Source organism: Somniosus microcephalus, chromosome 15, assembly GCF_052327205.1.
Source record: "Somniosus microcephalus isolate GS21.2 chromosome 15, FLI_Smic_1.0, whole genome shotgun sequence".
Taxonomy (NCBI): Eukaryota; Metazoa; Chordata; class Chondrichthyes; order Squaliformes; family Somniosidae; genus Somniosus; species Somniosus microcephalus.
In genome coordinates this window covers 81,525,651-81,539,287 of record NC_141001.1, presented here as the reverse complement: position 1 = coordinate 81,539,287, position 13,637 = coordinate 81,525,651, and the positions used below count along the sequence as shown (strand labels likewise).

The 13,637-nt window shown below is 46.9% G+C and overlaps 1 protein-coding gene across 2 annotated transcripts in view; it reads left to right on the top strand.

The window, feature by feature from the left end:
• The window catches only part of LOC147107057 (leucine-rich repeat-containing protein 4C-like), a 1,510,012-nt gene that overhangs the window by 964,652 nt on the left and 531,723 nt on the right, over positions 1-13,637 (top strand). The window contains exons 6-7 of one of the 2 annotated variants that reach the window (XM_086008083.1): positions 5,011-5,097; positions 6,519-6,752. The exons of the other annotated variant lie outside the window; for it this stretch is intronic. The gene's annotated coding sequence lies outside the window, so the exon portion shown is untranslated. The remainder of the gene's footprint in view (positions 1-5,010; positions 5,098-6,518; positions 6,753-13,637) is intronic. 2 annotated transcript variants of the gene reach the window in all.

Here is a 13,637-nt window from a genome sequence, read left to right as displayed (position 1 = left end):
TAAGCTCCTCATACCCACTCTGCCCCCGCATCTCTAAGCTCCTCATACCCACTCTGCCCCCTTTTACACTCATCAGAGAGGGATTGGAGGAGATTACTCTCCAGGGATAATAGCAGCATTTTGGCCTTCTCAGCGTCATCGCAGTCATTGACGCTGGCGGTCTGCTCTATTTTCCTGAAGTGGATCGAGGGGTCTCCCTTGGCGGAAAGCTTCGGGATATGGTTGACCATAACCCTGGGCTGGTGGGTGTCGAAGGGCAACACAAACTGGTTTTGGAGATGTCCCTCAATGTTGCCGTTGGCGGGTGGGCCGAACCTTCGATGCCATGCTGTGCACATCAATCCTGGCTCTGGCCTCTAGGGCGGGGGTTGCTCTACCTCTGCCTCCACCTCTGGCTCCGCTTCAGGTTCCACCACCGCTTCCACCCCCCCTTGTTGCCAAACCTCGCTGAAACTTGGCGCTACGGGTGGTGGCCATGAGGTCTTCTCTCTCTCAACCGGGTCATCCCTAGGCACCACTAGTGACCTTGGAACTGTCCTCCCCTCGTTCCCCATAAAATCTGCCTGGCCTGCCTTTGGGCTTATGAAGCATACCATGCCTTTTGCCCTCCGGAGGGCCCAGCTCAGATTTTCTATCCTCTCTTTACAGGGGCCGTGGTCTGCCTCCTCAAACCCCTGTTCATTTGCTAGCTTGTAAGCGGCTTTTAACTCCTGCACTCTCTCTTCCTGTTCCCTGATCTGCCTTGCCAAGCGGGCGTTTTTCTCCCGCAACCTTAACTCATTTCCCTTGGCCTCGGTGACTTGGCACCGTAGGTATTCCAACTGGGCCTTGTGTTCTCCCACTAAATGTACTCTCTCTTGGCTCAAAGCCTGCAAAGCTACTAATAACTTCTCCCCTGCGAGAGCCTTATCCCGGATCTCCAGGGCTGACTCCCTTATTTCGACTGCCTGTGCTGCAACGAGCTCGTCCAAGAGCAGGACCTGCTTTTTAAAGCACATCAGCCAAACTGCCTTCTCTAAGGACTTCTTGTGTTCCTTTCCCTCTGTCCACTTAGCTGCTGCATCTATCGGATGCCCAGCCCTTAACAGAGTGGTGATCCACTTCTTAGTGATATTCACCTTGCTAACCCCATAATCAGAAATCCTTTCCTCCATCACGGTTCGCTCATCCAAACCACTGTCTACTGTATCGCAACCTTGTTGCCGGTGTCCTGCCGCGGTTGCCATTTCTGTAGGGGGTGGCATGTGGGTGGTGTTGCCCGGCACGTGTGTGCGCCCAGTCAGCTATGCCTCTAACTGTTTTGTGAGCGGTTCGAATCGTTCCCACGCCCCTGGGTTCTAGACACCGGACTTAGTTACAAGGTGGCGGTACAGAGAAGACTCGAGTAGACAGGTGGGTGGATGCAAACAAAACCAGATTTTATTGAAGAGGAAAAACTTAATACAATCTCATGGAAAAGAATTACTCGTGTACACTTCTACAGGCAAAAGATTACAAGAGAATCATAATAATAATTATACTTATGCAGAGAATGGGGAACACACGGCACATCAAGGGAACACAACTATCTTAACAATCCCCTTATCCTTATCCCACCCCCTAAACCTAACTAGATTAAGCTATGAGGGGTCAGAACTTCATGCTCACCAATCAAAAGATTTGTTAGACTCAAAACAGCGGTTGGGTTTGGGGTTCGCTCTTGGTGCTCTCTGGAGCCTGCCGTCGTCATGTGGTTCTTGGGTGCTGCAAGGACATTGTCCAGGTTCGCGTACCCAAAAGTCAAAGTCTCTCTTTGGGTACTTTACCTTGCAGGGATGATTCTTCGTCGACAGCTGCCAGTTTGAGTTAGTGTGCAGATATTTAAAGTTCGGCCGAGGCTGAAGGCCCGATGATTCAAAGCCTCCCCTCGTTTGGTCTTCTTCAGCCGGTCTGCCCCTCGGTGGTTCTCCCTTCTCCCCTCGTCACGTCCCGCCTCGCCTGGCCTGAATTTGTCCATGTCCGTCTGACCCGGTGCCGGGGCAGTTCCAGATGGAGTGGGAAACGGGCACAGGCAAAGGCCAGGGGGTAAGCGCAGGACGGGCAAAGAGCGGCAGCCATGAGGGCAAGGTGCCGAGGAGCAGCACCAGCACACCAACCAATGAACTCTATGAACCTCCTCCGAATGAACTCTTCTTCTTTTACCAATGCTACCCAGGGCCTTCAATTGTACCTTCGTTGAAAACCCTTATCTGCGCACCAAATCAGGTTAGTTCTTTGTCTTAATTTTGGCGGGCTAGTTTAAAATAATGGTAGAAATTCATACTAACTGGGTTTTAGATGGCTGGTAATCGCATCTACCGGCCCGATAATTGACTTGTATTGCCCTGAAAGTTCCTTGATGGGCTTGTCCAACCTCGATGGCTGTGTTAATCTGTTTCCGATAATATATGCAGACTGTTTGATGGCCTTAACCATAGGCCTAAACTGAATTTAGATTTTGTCTCCAATTCGGTCTAATGCATAATTCAGAGTCCTGTCTGGTTCCAAAACACAAAGTTTCTCTTCACAGAAAGCCTGCAGCCTTAGTTTTGATTTCTCCCAAGCTGTCTGCATTGCAGAATCCATTTTAAAATTCCACAGGCTTTCTGCCACGAGGCACGGACACCATTTTGGGTACCCTTTTTAATTTAAAATGTCCACGCAGGGTCCCGTTTATTAATAACAGCCTTCGGGGAAATGCAGAAATTTTGCAAATCTTACATAACCTAGACAGTGAGTATCGGGAAGAATCATTCTGGCCTTACCTGACTGCACAGATTCTAGTAGGGGTTAATTGGAAAGCAATCAAGAAACAGGGACCCAGTCTTATTCACTCCCCATTCCTAAAGACCGGTTGACACTAAGTACAACACCGTACAATGTATTTACCCACATTAAGTTATTAACAGCAGCAATTGGTTACCATGTAGATATCTACGTTGATCTAAAATTAATTGTATGGATATGTTCTCTCTACACCACCAAATTCAGATACTGAATTCAACCTGAAGACACAGGAGAAATCTGACAGGCAAGGGAAATTCCTTGTTTTTAAGATGGGTAGTTTTCTGTATGAAACAGAGCTATGGGAATGATGCATAATTGAAGTCACAAAGAAGTGAGTTTGTGAAGCTAGTTATGTAGAATTATGGAGAAAGAAAACGATCTTAACAGAGAGCCCCTAATGTGCACTAGCACCACTGCAACTTGCTTAACTTGTACAAATTGATCACAGCATGAAGTTCAGATCATTTAGGGCTGATATAGTACCTGTTTGAAAGCAAATCTGTTCACACATTCATAGCAATATATATTTAAACAGATACATCTAAAACCAAGTAAAATCTATGTTTAGGTGCCATATTTGTAACCTGAAACAATAAAGTGTGAATAAATGGACTTTATTAATTTAGGCAGTGGTTTCTTTAACCTCCATTTATTTTCTCCAATTGTGAATTTGGTACTGTTTTTTGTTCCAAATCAATTTGTGCGAGTTATTCCATAAAATGAATGAGCTTTTCAGTAATCTTTTGTGAGCTTATGGAACTTGTGATAATTAATAGCTTAAGAAGAAATAACAGGAATAATTATTGTAGACTCAAATCTTCCTCACTGGCACGTGCACTATGATGGTTAAAGAATTATGTTTCAAGAACATGGTTTTAACAAAACTATGATTTTGGTTCAGCTTTTAGTGTATGTTTATATATATATATAACATTTTCTACATTTTTCTGCAAGCTGAGAGATACAGTTGAAAGAGAGGAACCTGGGTAGTTGTGGATGTTTATCATGACGGTGTCCCACAGCCCAGTGCGTACCCAGAACTCTGATATGGCTTATTTGTTGCTTGGCGTTATCTCAACAGTTGCAAAAAGGGCAACCAGTGTTGGTTTTTTTAATAATGATGTATGAGGCAAACAGCAGCCAAAATAAACCCTGGCATTGCTGTGAGCCAGACTCTGCTGCCATAACAAATTTATTACTGAAAAATCCCTCTTTCAAGATTATATATCTGAATTTTTTTTAAATTCAGTGCTTCAAAGAAAAGCCTTAATAGTACATGCATTTTGACTATTCCAATGCTCTCTTGGCCAGCCTCCCATTTTCCACCATCCATAAACCTGTTTCCAAACTCAGACTAAGTACTGTTCATCCATCACCCCTGGGCTCGCTGGCCTACATTGGCTCCCGATCTGGCAATGACTCAATTTTAAAATTCTCATCCTTGTTTTCAAATCCCTTCATGGCCTCGCCCCTCCCTATCTCTGTAACCTCCTCCAGCCCGACAACCCTCCAAGATCTCTGCGCTCCTCCAATTCTGGCCTGTTGTGCATCCTTGATTTTAATCGCTCTATCATTGGTGGCTGTGCCTTCAGCTGCCTAGGCCCTAAGCTCTGAAATTCCCTCCATAAACCTTTTCAGTCTCTCTAGCTCTCTCTCCTCCTTTAAGATGCTCCTTAAAACCTACCTGCACCCGACCTAACATCTCTTTATGTAGCTCGGTGTCAAATTTTGTTTGATAACGCTCCTGTGAAGAGCCTTGGAATGTTTTACCATGTTACAGACGCTATATAAATTCAAGTTATTGTTGTTGTGTTTGCATTTACGTCGCGCTTTATCAAACTGAAAAATCTCAAAGTGCTTCATGTCCAATAAATTACATTTGAAATGTGGCAATTCTCATTATGTAGGCAAGCACAGCAGTCATTCTGTGGCAGCGATGTTTTACAAGCAGTACTGAGATGGATGACTGATTAAATGTGTCTTTGTGGTGTTGGTTGAGGAAGGAATGCTGAGCAGGGTGACTCCTACTTTGTCCAACTAATGCCACAAGACCTTTAGTTATCACATGAACCACCATGACAACTCCAATAATGTAGTGCTCCCTCAGTACTGCAGTGGGTTGTGTTGTGGTTTGGGATTTCAATATGATTTGTATCTTTTTCTATATATATATATATATATATATGTGTGTGTGTTATTTTTCAGATTGAATGAGTGCCCAAAGGTTGGAAGTACACCTTGGAGCCACTGAAACAAAGAAGGGATTGTTATGTTGATGAGCTCACCTAGGAGGTAATGAGCAGTCATTGAAAGTTACCCATACGCTATGGGACAAAAGGGGATTTGTTATCTTATTGCAGATGCTTACAGTAGGCATTCACACTGGAGTTAGGGAGCAGCTGAAGTCATGGATACACAGCATGAGGTGGTCTGGCCAGACATCCCCTGGAGGGGTGGGGCAACAGCTCATTTAATTGGCAGCTCTACTGACCAATCCCAATCCCTGGATTATTGCAATGTTGTACACGGCGCTGCTCCACCCGTTGGTGCTTCAAAATTGCATTGAGGTCCTATTGACGTTATAAGATCCTGATGTGCATGGGCTATTGAGGCTTCCGTCTGTTTGCGGTCAGCACCTGGACTGTAAATTTCAAAGTCTGAACCAAAATGGCGCTGATGCAGTCATTGGCGGGAATGAGACTGTAGGTGCTGCATTGATATTTTAAATGTACTTGTTCCCGCCCTGTGATAGGGGATGAAAATCAGCCTCCTTTTGTGTGAAACACTATGGGAGATGAAGTAGTATATCACTTTTTGCCTTGCAGTTACTGCAACATGCTGCAGATGGGCAGGGATGTAGTACATATGGTGCTATAGATTAATTTATCCTTCCCTCAGTCTACTTTAAGTGAGGCATGGTTTACTGCTTCCCATATTACCAATAGTGGTCTTTTAATTCAATTTTCCTGTACCTGTGTTGTGAGACTCCATAGTAGAGTTTTACCTTTTACCTTTTTCTGATGCTAAGCTTCACAGGGGCCCAGTACAGAAGGGAAGTTCAGTCAGGGAAGATTACATGCCCATAATGGAGTCTGCCCAGTCTTCCATACCTTTACATTCACAGAGGAAAATCAGATAGGCCTGTGAGCTTCCCTGCCCAATTTTCCTCTCTACACTCTGCCCAGCTGATGGTCAATGCCCAGGTGGTAAAGAAAAAAATTCTGCTCCCCCACCCCCCCCACCCCATCACCAACATGTCATGGAAGGGAGGTGGTGTTCATATTCAGCCAGAGGTCTGAACACTCTTGCATTCCTCAGTAAACCAAAAAATGTCTCAACTAAAGATATCTTTGTAAATCTCTCTTCTTTAGATGGTGTTGCAACTGCAGTTGTTGATAAGATCATACATGTGTAATCCATTAGGTGCGAGGCTCAACATAATCCCTATTTCTACCATTGCTGTGAGCTCCACTCTCTCCCTTGGGGAGACTATTAGAGTTGTTCCGACAGGAGAGGCTGTTGAAAATCCAGCTGTGCTTTAGGGCCACCAGTAGTTAGGGGTTATTGGGGGATGGTCAGGAAATGCTTTACAAATGCAATGTCATGCATTGGACTACACAATGACGATTTACTAGCAATTGTTCGTCAGCTGTACTGGTGAAGTGGTCATAAGGGCATGTGATACTTACTAATATATACCTTTTCTTAAACAGGTGATCCTGGGCCATCTAGAGTACAAGTCTAAATATTTCAACGTACTGAAACAACAAATATTACTTTAGCATATGCCAGTACAGAGTCTAAGGTACCTGCATCAATATACGTCTCCAACACGTCAGCACTCACCCATCATCAAGGATGTAGCACTTCCACTGGTTGAAGGGGAATTAGAGAAGCCAGTGAAAAGTTTTAGGCTTCTCAGGACTGAGGTGCCAGCAAGACAACAGGTGAGTACAGAGCTCAGTGGAGCAATCCTCAAAGTAAGAATCTTGGAGCAGTAGCAAAACATCCATAATGTGTTGATCAGCTCCAAAGTATGGGAGGTGAGGAGGATGGGAAGCTTGTTCTCCAGTATACCTGGTGCACTGAACCACTGAGTGATTTCACTGAAATCTACCTTGTAGAAGGTAATTCAATAGGGTTAGCAGTGTAGGTTACACAGAAACATAGAAGACAGGAGCAGGAGTAGGCCATTCAGCCCCTCGAGCCTGCTCCGCCATTCAATGCGATCATGGCTGATCATCCAAATTCAGTACCCGGTCCCTGCTTTCTCCCCATACCCCTTGATCCCTTTAGCCTTAAGAAATATATCCAACTCCTTGAATATATTTAATGTATTGGCCTCTACTGCCTTCTGTGGTAGAGAATTCCACAGGTTCACCACTCTCTGGGTGAAGAAATTCCTCCTAATTTCTGTCCTAAATTGCCTACCCCTTATCCTTAGACTGTGACCCCTGGTTCTGGACTCCCCGACCATCGGGAACATCCTTCCAGCATCTAGTCTGTCCAGTCCTGTCAGAATTTTATAAGTTTCAATGAGATCCCCTCTCATTCTTCTAAACTCCAGCGAGTACAAGCCCAATCGAACCAATCTCTCATCATACGTCATTCCTGCCATCCCAGGTATCAGCCTGGTGAATCTTCGCTGAACTCTTTCCATGGCAAGAACAGCCTTCCTCAGATAAGGTGACCAAAACTGCACACAATACTCAAGATGTGGTCTCACCAAGGCTCTGTATAACTGCAGCAAGACATCCTTGTTCCTTTACTCAAACCCTCTCGCTACGAAGGCGAACATGCCATTTGCCTTCTTAACCGCCTGCTGCACCTGCATGCTTACCTTCAGCGACTGGTGCACAAGGACACCCAGGTCTCGTTGCACTTCCCCCTTCTCCCAATCTATTGCCATTCAGATAATAATCTGCCTCCCTGTTTTTGTCACCAAAGTGGATAACCTCGCATTTATCCATGCTATATTGCATCTGCCATGCTTTTGCCCAATCACCCAACCTGTCCAAATCATCCTGGAGTTTCTCGGCATCCTCCTCACAGCACACACGCCCACCCAGCTTTGTGTCGTCTGCAAATTTGGAGATATTACATCTAGTTCCCTTGTCTAGATCATTAATATATATTGTGAATAGCTGGGGCCCAAGGACCGATCCCTGCGGTACCCAACTAGTCACTGCCTGCCACTCGGAAAAAGACCCGTTTATTCCAACTCTTTGCTTTCTGTCTGCCAACCAGTTCTCTATCCAAGTCAATACCTTGCCCCCAATCCCATGTGCCTTAACTTTACACGCTAATCTATTATGCGGGACCTTAACGAAAGCCTTCTGAAAGTCCAAATACGTCACATCCACTGGTTCTCCCTTATCTACAGGAAACTTTGTGATATCCGGCACCGACGGGACCAAGCTGTTGCCGTCCCATCAAATCTGCCGGACAACCAGCGCTAATGTTAAAACATACGGAGCTTTTGAGCTCTGTATCTAGCAACAAACCTTGTTAACATAAGAACATAAGAACATAAGAAGTAGGAGCAGGAGTAGGTCATACGGCCCCTCGGGCCTGCTCCGCCATTCAATAGGATCATGGCTGATCCGAATCTAGACTCACGTCCACTTCCCTGCCCTCTCCCCGTAACTCCTAATCCCCTTGTCTGCTAGGAAACTGTCTATCTCTGTTTTAAATTTATTTAATGTTGCAGCTTCCACAGCTCTCTGGGGTAGCAAATTCCATAGATTTACTACCCTCTGAGTGAAGAAGTTTCTCCTCATCTCAGTTTTGAAAGGGCAGCCCCTTATTTTAAGATTATGCCCCCTAGTTCTAAACAGTCGGCCGTAGCTTGCAAGCGTCTCTGTAGCTAAGCAATAGCTTCAGCTAGACCTTGCAGAGCCTGACTGGTGAAAAAAAAGCAACAAAAAGAAAAAAAACTTACTGAACCGACTCTTGAATTTTGCCGATGTATCGAGCATTCCAGACAGTTAATAGTCATAGAGTCATAGAGTTTTACAGCACAGAAAGAGGCCCTTCGGCCCATCGTGTCTGCGCCGCCCATCCATCCCTGTCCAGTCTAATCCCATTTTCCAGCATTTGGTCCATAGCCTTGTATGCAATGGCATTTCAAGTGCTCATCCAAATGCTTCTTGAATGTTGTGAGGGTTCCTGCCTCCACCACCCTTTCAGGCATTGAGTTCCACATTCCAACCACCCTCTGGGTGAAAAAGTTCCTCCTCAAATCCCCTCTAAATCTCCTGCCCCTTACCCTGAATCTATGCCCCCTTGTTATTGACCCCCCCACTAAGGGGAAAAGTTCCTCTTTATCTACCCTATCTATGCCCCTCATTATTTTGTACACCTCAATCAGGTCCCCCCTCAGCCTTCTCTGCTCCAAGGAAAACAACTCCAGCCTGTCCAGCCTCTCTTCATAGCTGAGGCGCTCCATCCCAGGTAACATCCTGGTGAATCTTCTCTGCACCCTCTCCAAAGCAATCACATCCTTCCTATAGTGAGGCGACCAGAACTGCACACAGTACTCCAGCTGTGGCCTCACCAGCGTTTTGTACAGCTCCATCATAACCTCCCTGCTCTTATATTCTATGCCTCGGCTAATGAAGGCAAGTATCCCATATGCCTTTTTAACCACCTTATCTACCTGCTCCGCTGCCTTCAGGGATCTATGTACATGTACACCAAGGTCCCTCTGACCCTCTGTACTTCCTAGGGTCCTACCACTCATTGTGTATTCCCTTGCCTTATTTGTCCGTCCAAAATGCATCACCTCGCACTTTTCAGGGTTAAATTCCATTTGCCACTTTTCCGCCCATCTGACCAACCCGTTTATATCGTCCTGTAGCCGGAGGCTTTCCTCCTCGCAATTTACCACCCCACCAATTTTCGTGTCATCTGCGAACTTACTGATCATACCTTTTACATTCTCATCCAAATCATTTATGTAGATCACAAACAATAAGGGACCCAGCACCGATCCCTGAGGTACCCCACTGGACACAGGCTTCCAGTCACAAAAGCAACCTTCGACCATCACCCTCTGCCTCCTGCCACTCAGCCAGTTTAGGATCCAACTCGCCAAGGCACCCTGGATCCCATGGGCTCTTACCTTCTTGACCAGTCTCCTATGCGGGACTTTGTCAAAAGCTTTACTGAAGTCCATGTAAACCACATCCACAGCATTTCCCTCATCCACCCCACTAGTCACCCCCTCGAAAAATTCGATCAGATTTGTTAGACATGATTTACCCTTGACAAAGCCATGCTGACTATCCCCGATTAATCCTTGCCTCTCCAAGTGGAGATTAATTTTGTCCCTCAGAATTTTTTCCAATAATTTCCCCACCACAGATGTTAGACTCACTGGCCTGTAATTCCCTGGTTTATCCCTGCTACCCTTCTTGAATAATGGTACTACGTTAGCTGTTCTCCAGTCCTCTGGTACATCCCCTGTGGCCAGAGAGGTTCTGAAAATTAGTGTCAGAGCCCCTGCAATCTCCTCCCTTGCCTCCCACAGCAGCCTGGGATACATCTCGTCCGGGCCTGGGGATTTATCCACTTTTTGGCCCGCTAAAACTGCTAGCACCTCCTCCCTCTCGATGCTAATATGTTCAAGTATGTCACAGTCCCCTTGCCCGATTTCTATGTCTGCATCGTCTTTCTCCATAGTGAACACAGATGCAAAAAAATCATTTAAAACCCCGCCTACATCCTCTGGCTCTACACACAGATTGCCACTTTGGTCCCTAATGGGCCCTACCCTTTCCCTGGTTATCCTCTTGCCCTTAATATACTTATAAAACATCTTAGGATTTTCCTTTATTTTGCTCGCCAGTGTTATTTCATGGCCCCTCCTCGCCCTCCTAATTTCTTTTTTAAGTGTGCCCCTGCACTTTTTATACTCCTCTAGGGCTTCTTCTGTCTTTAGTCTTTTGTAACTGCCAAAAGCCCCCCTTTTATTTCTAATGCATTTTTGTGTATCCCTTGTCATCCAAGGTTCCCTTTGCTTGTTGGTCCCACCCTTGACCTTTACAGGAACATGTTGGCGTTGTACTCTCTCTATTTCCCTTCTGAAAGTCTCCCACTGTTTTGATGTGGATTTTCCTATAAGCAGCTGCTCCCAGTCCACTTTGGCCAGATCCTGCCTTATCATATTAAAATCGGCCTTCCCCCAATTTAGAACCCTTATTTCCGGGCCGTCTTTGTCTTTTTCCATGACCACCTTAAATCTCACCGAATTATGGTCACTGTCACCAAAATGCTCTCCTATTGACACTTCCACCACTTGCCCGGCTACATTCCCCAGAATTAGGTCCAGTACCGCCCCCTCTCTTGTAGGACTTTCTACATGTTGGCTCAAAAAGCTCTCCTGGATGCACTTTAAGAATTCTGCACCCTCTAAGCCTTTCACACTCTGACTGTCCCAATTTATATTGGGGAAGTTGAAATCCCCCACTATTATTACCCTATTATTTTCGCACTTCTCTGAGATTTGCCTACATATCTGTTCCTCTATCTCCCCCTGACTGTTTGGGGGCCTATAGTACACTCCCAGCAAAGTGCTTGCCCCCTTTTTGTTTTTAAGTTCTACCCATATGGCCTCATTAGAGGAACCCGCTAATATATCATCCCTCCTTACAGCAGTAATTGACTCCTTAATTAATATTGCAACACCCCCTCCCCTTTTACACCCCCCTCTGTCTCGCCTGAAGATTCTATACCCCGGAATATTGAGCTGCCAGTCCTGACCCTCCCTCAACCATGTCTCCGTGATAACAACAATATCGTACTCACATGTGTTCAACAACAACTTCAGTTCATCCACCTTATTTGCAAGACTCCTTGCATTAAAATAAATGCCTTCCAGCCCTGCCATATTCTCTTTTGCCTTCACATATTTGCTCTGCCTTCCCAGCTGACTTGTTTTTCCCTCTGTATTTGGCCGTAAATCACCCCCTACTATAGCTCCACTCTGTACCCCAACCCCCTGCCAAGTTAGTTTAAACCCTCCCCAGCAGTGCTAGCAAACCTCCCCGCAAGGATATTGGTTCCCCCCTGGTTCAGGTGTAAACCGTCCTACTTGTACAAGTCCCACCTTTCCCAGAAGCAGACCCAGTGATCCAGGAAACTAAAGCCCTCCCCCCTGCACCATCCCTTTAGCCACGCATTCATCTGTTCTATCTTCCTATTCCTATACTTACTAGCACGTGGCACCGGGAGTAATCCAGAGATTACAACCTTTGAGGTCCTGCTCCTTAATCCTTCACCTAGCTCCCTAAATTCTTGCTGCAGGACCTCATCCCTCTTTTTACCTATGTCGTTGGTACCAATGTGGACCACGACCACTGGCTGTTCTCCCTCCCCCTCCAGAATGCCCTGCAGCCGCTCAGTGACATCCTTGACCCTGGCACCAGGGAGGCAACAAACCATCCTGGATTCACGTCTACGGCCACAGAAACGCCTATCTGTTCCCCTTACTATAGAATCCCCAACCACTATTGCTCTCCCACTCTTTTTCCCCCCTTCCTGGGCAGCAGGAGCACCCCCAGTGCCAGGAAGTTGGCCGCTGCTGCCTTCCCCTGGTGAGTCATCCCCCTCAACAATATCCAAAGCGGTATACTTGTTTGAAAGGGGGATGTCCGCAGGGGTTCCCTGCACTACCTGCCTGCCTTTGTTGCTCCGCCTGATGGTCACCCCCTGTGCTGCCCTACCCTGAGGCGTGCACAACTCGCTAAACGTGTTATCCACGAGCCTTTCAGCATCGCGCATGCTCCAAAATTCATCCACCCGCAGCTCGAGCGCCGCAATGCGGTCTACAAGTAGCTGCAGCTGGATGCATTTCCCGCACACATGGTCATCAGGGACACTGGCAGCATCCCTGACTTCCCACATAGAGCAGGAGGAGCAGAGCACGGGTCTGAACTCTCCTGCCATGACTTACCCCTTTAATTACTTTAAAAATTTATTCAATACCCCAGTTACAGGTATGCTCCAGGGTGCTTTATTTACCAACTATCCCCACTACACCACAGAAATTTAACACCACAGAATTCAAGCTTGTATTGAAAAAAGAGAAATACTCACCAACCAATCACCTACCTGCTCCCTGGTGACGTCACACACTGATTACTTTTTACCTCTCTCCCCGCTGCTGAGTTGGTATGCCTCGCCTCTCTCCGGTTTTTATACCGGTCTCACCACACTGCTCCCGACTGGTCTCGGGCCTCGCTGGTCGCCGGGTTTTCTCCCGAGCTCCTCCTCGCTGCTCCCGCTGGTCCCGACTGGTCTCGGGCCTCGCCTCTCTCCGGTTTTTATACCGGTCTCACCACACTGCTCCCGACTGGTCTCGGGCCTCGCTGGTCGCCGGGTTTTCTCCCGAGCTCCTCCTCGCTGCTCCCGCTGGTCCCGACTGGTCTCGGGCCTCGCCTCTCTCCGGTTTTTATACCGGTCTCACCACACTGCTCCCGACTGGTCTCGGGCCTCGCTGGTCGCCGGGTTTTCTCCCGAGCTCCTCCTCGCTGCTCCCGCTGGTCCCGACTGGTCTCGGGCCTCGCCTCTCTCCGGTTTTTATACCGGTCTCACCACACTGCTCCCGACTGGTCTCGGGCCTCGCTGGTCGCCGGGTTTTCTCCCGAGCTCCTCCTCGCTGCTCCCGCTGGTCCCGACTGGTCTCTGGATAAACCAAAGTTTCCTGTATTTTACCAGTTATATCCTCAAAAAATTCCAGTAGATTAGTCAAGCACGATTTACCTTTTGTAAATCCATGTTGACTTTGTCCGATCCCGTCACTGTTTTTCAAGTGCTCTGCTGTTACATCT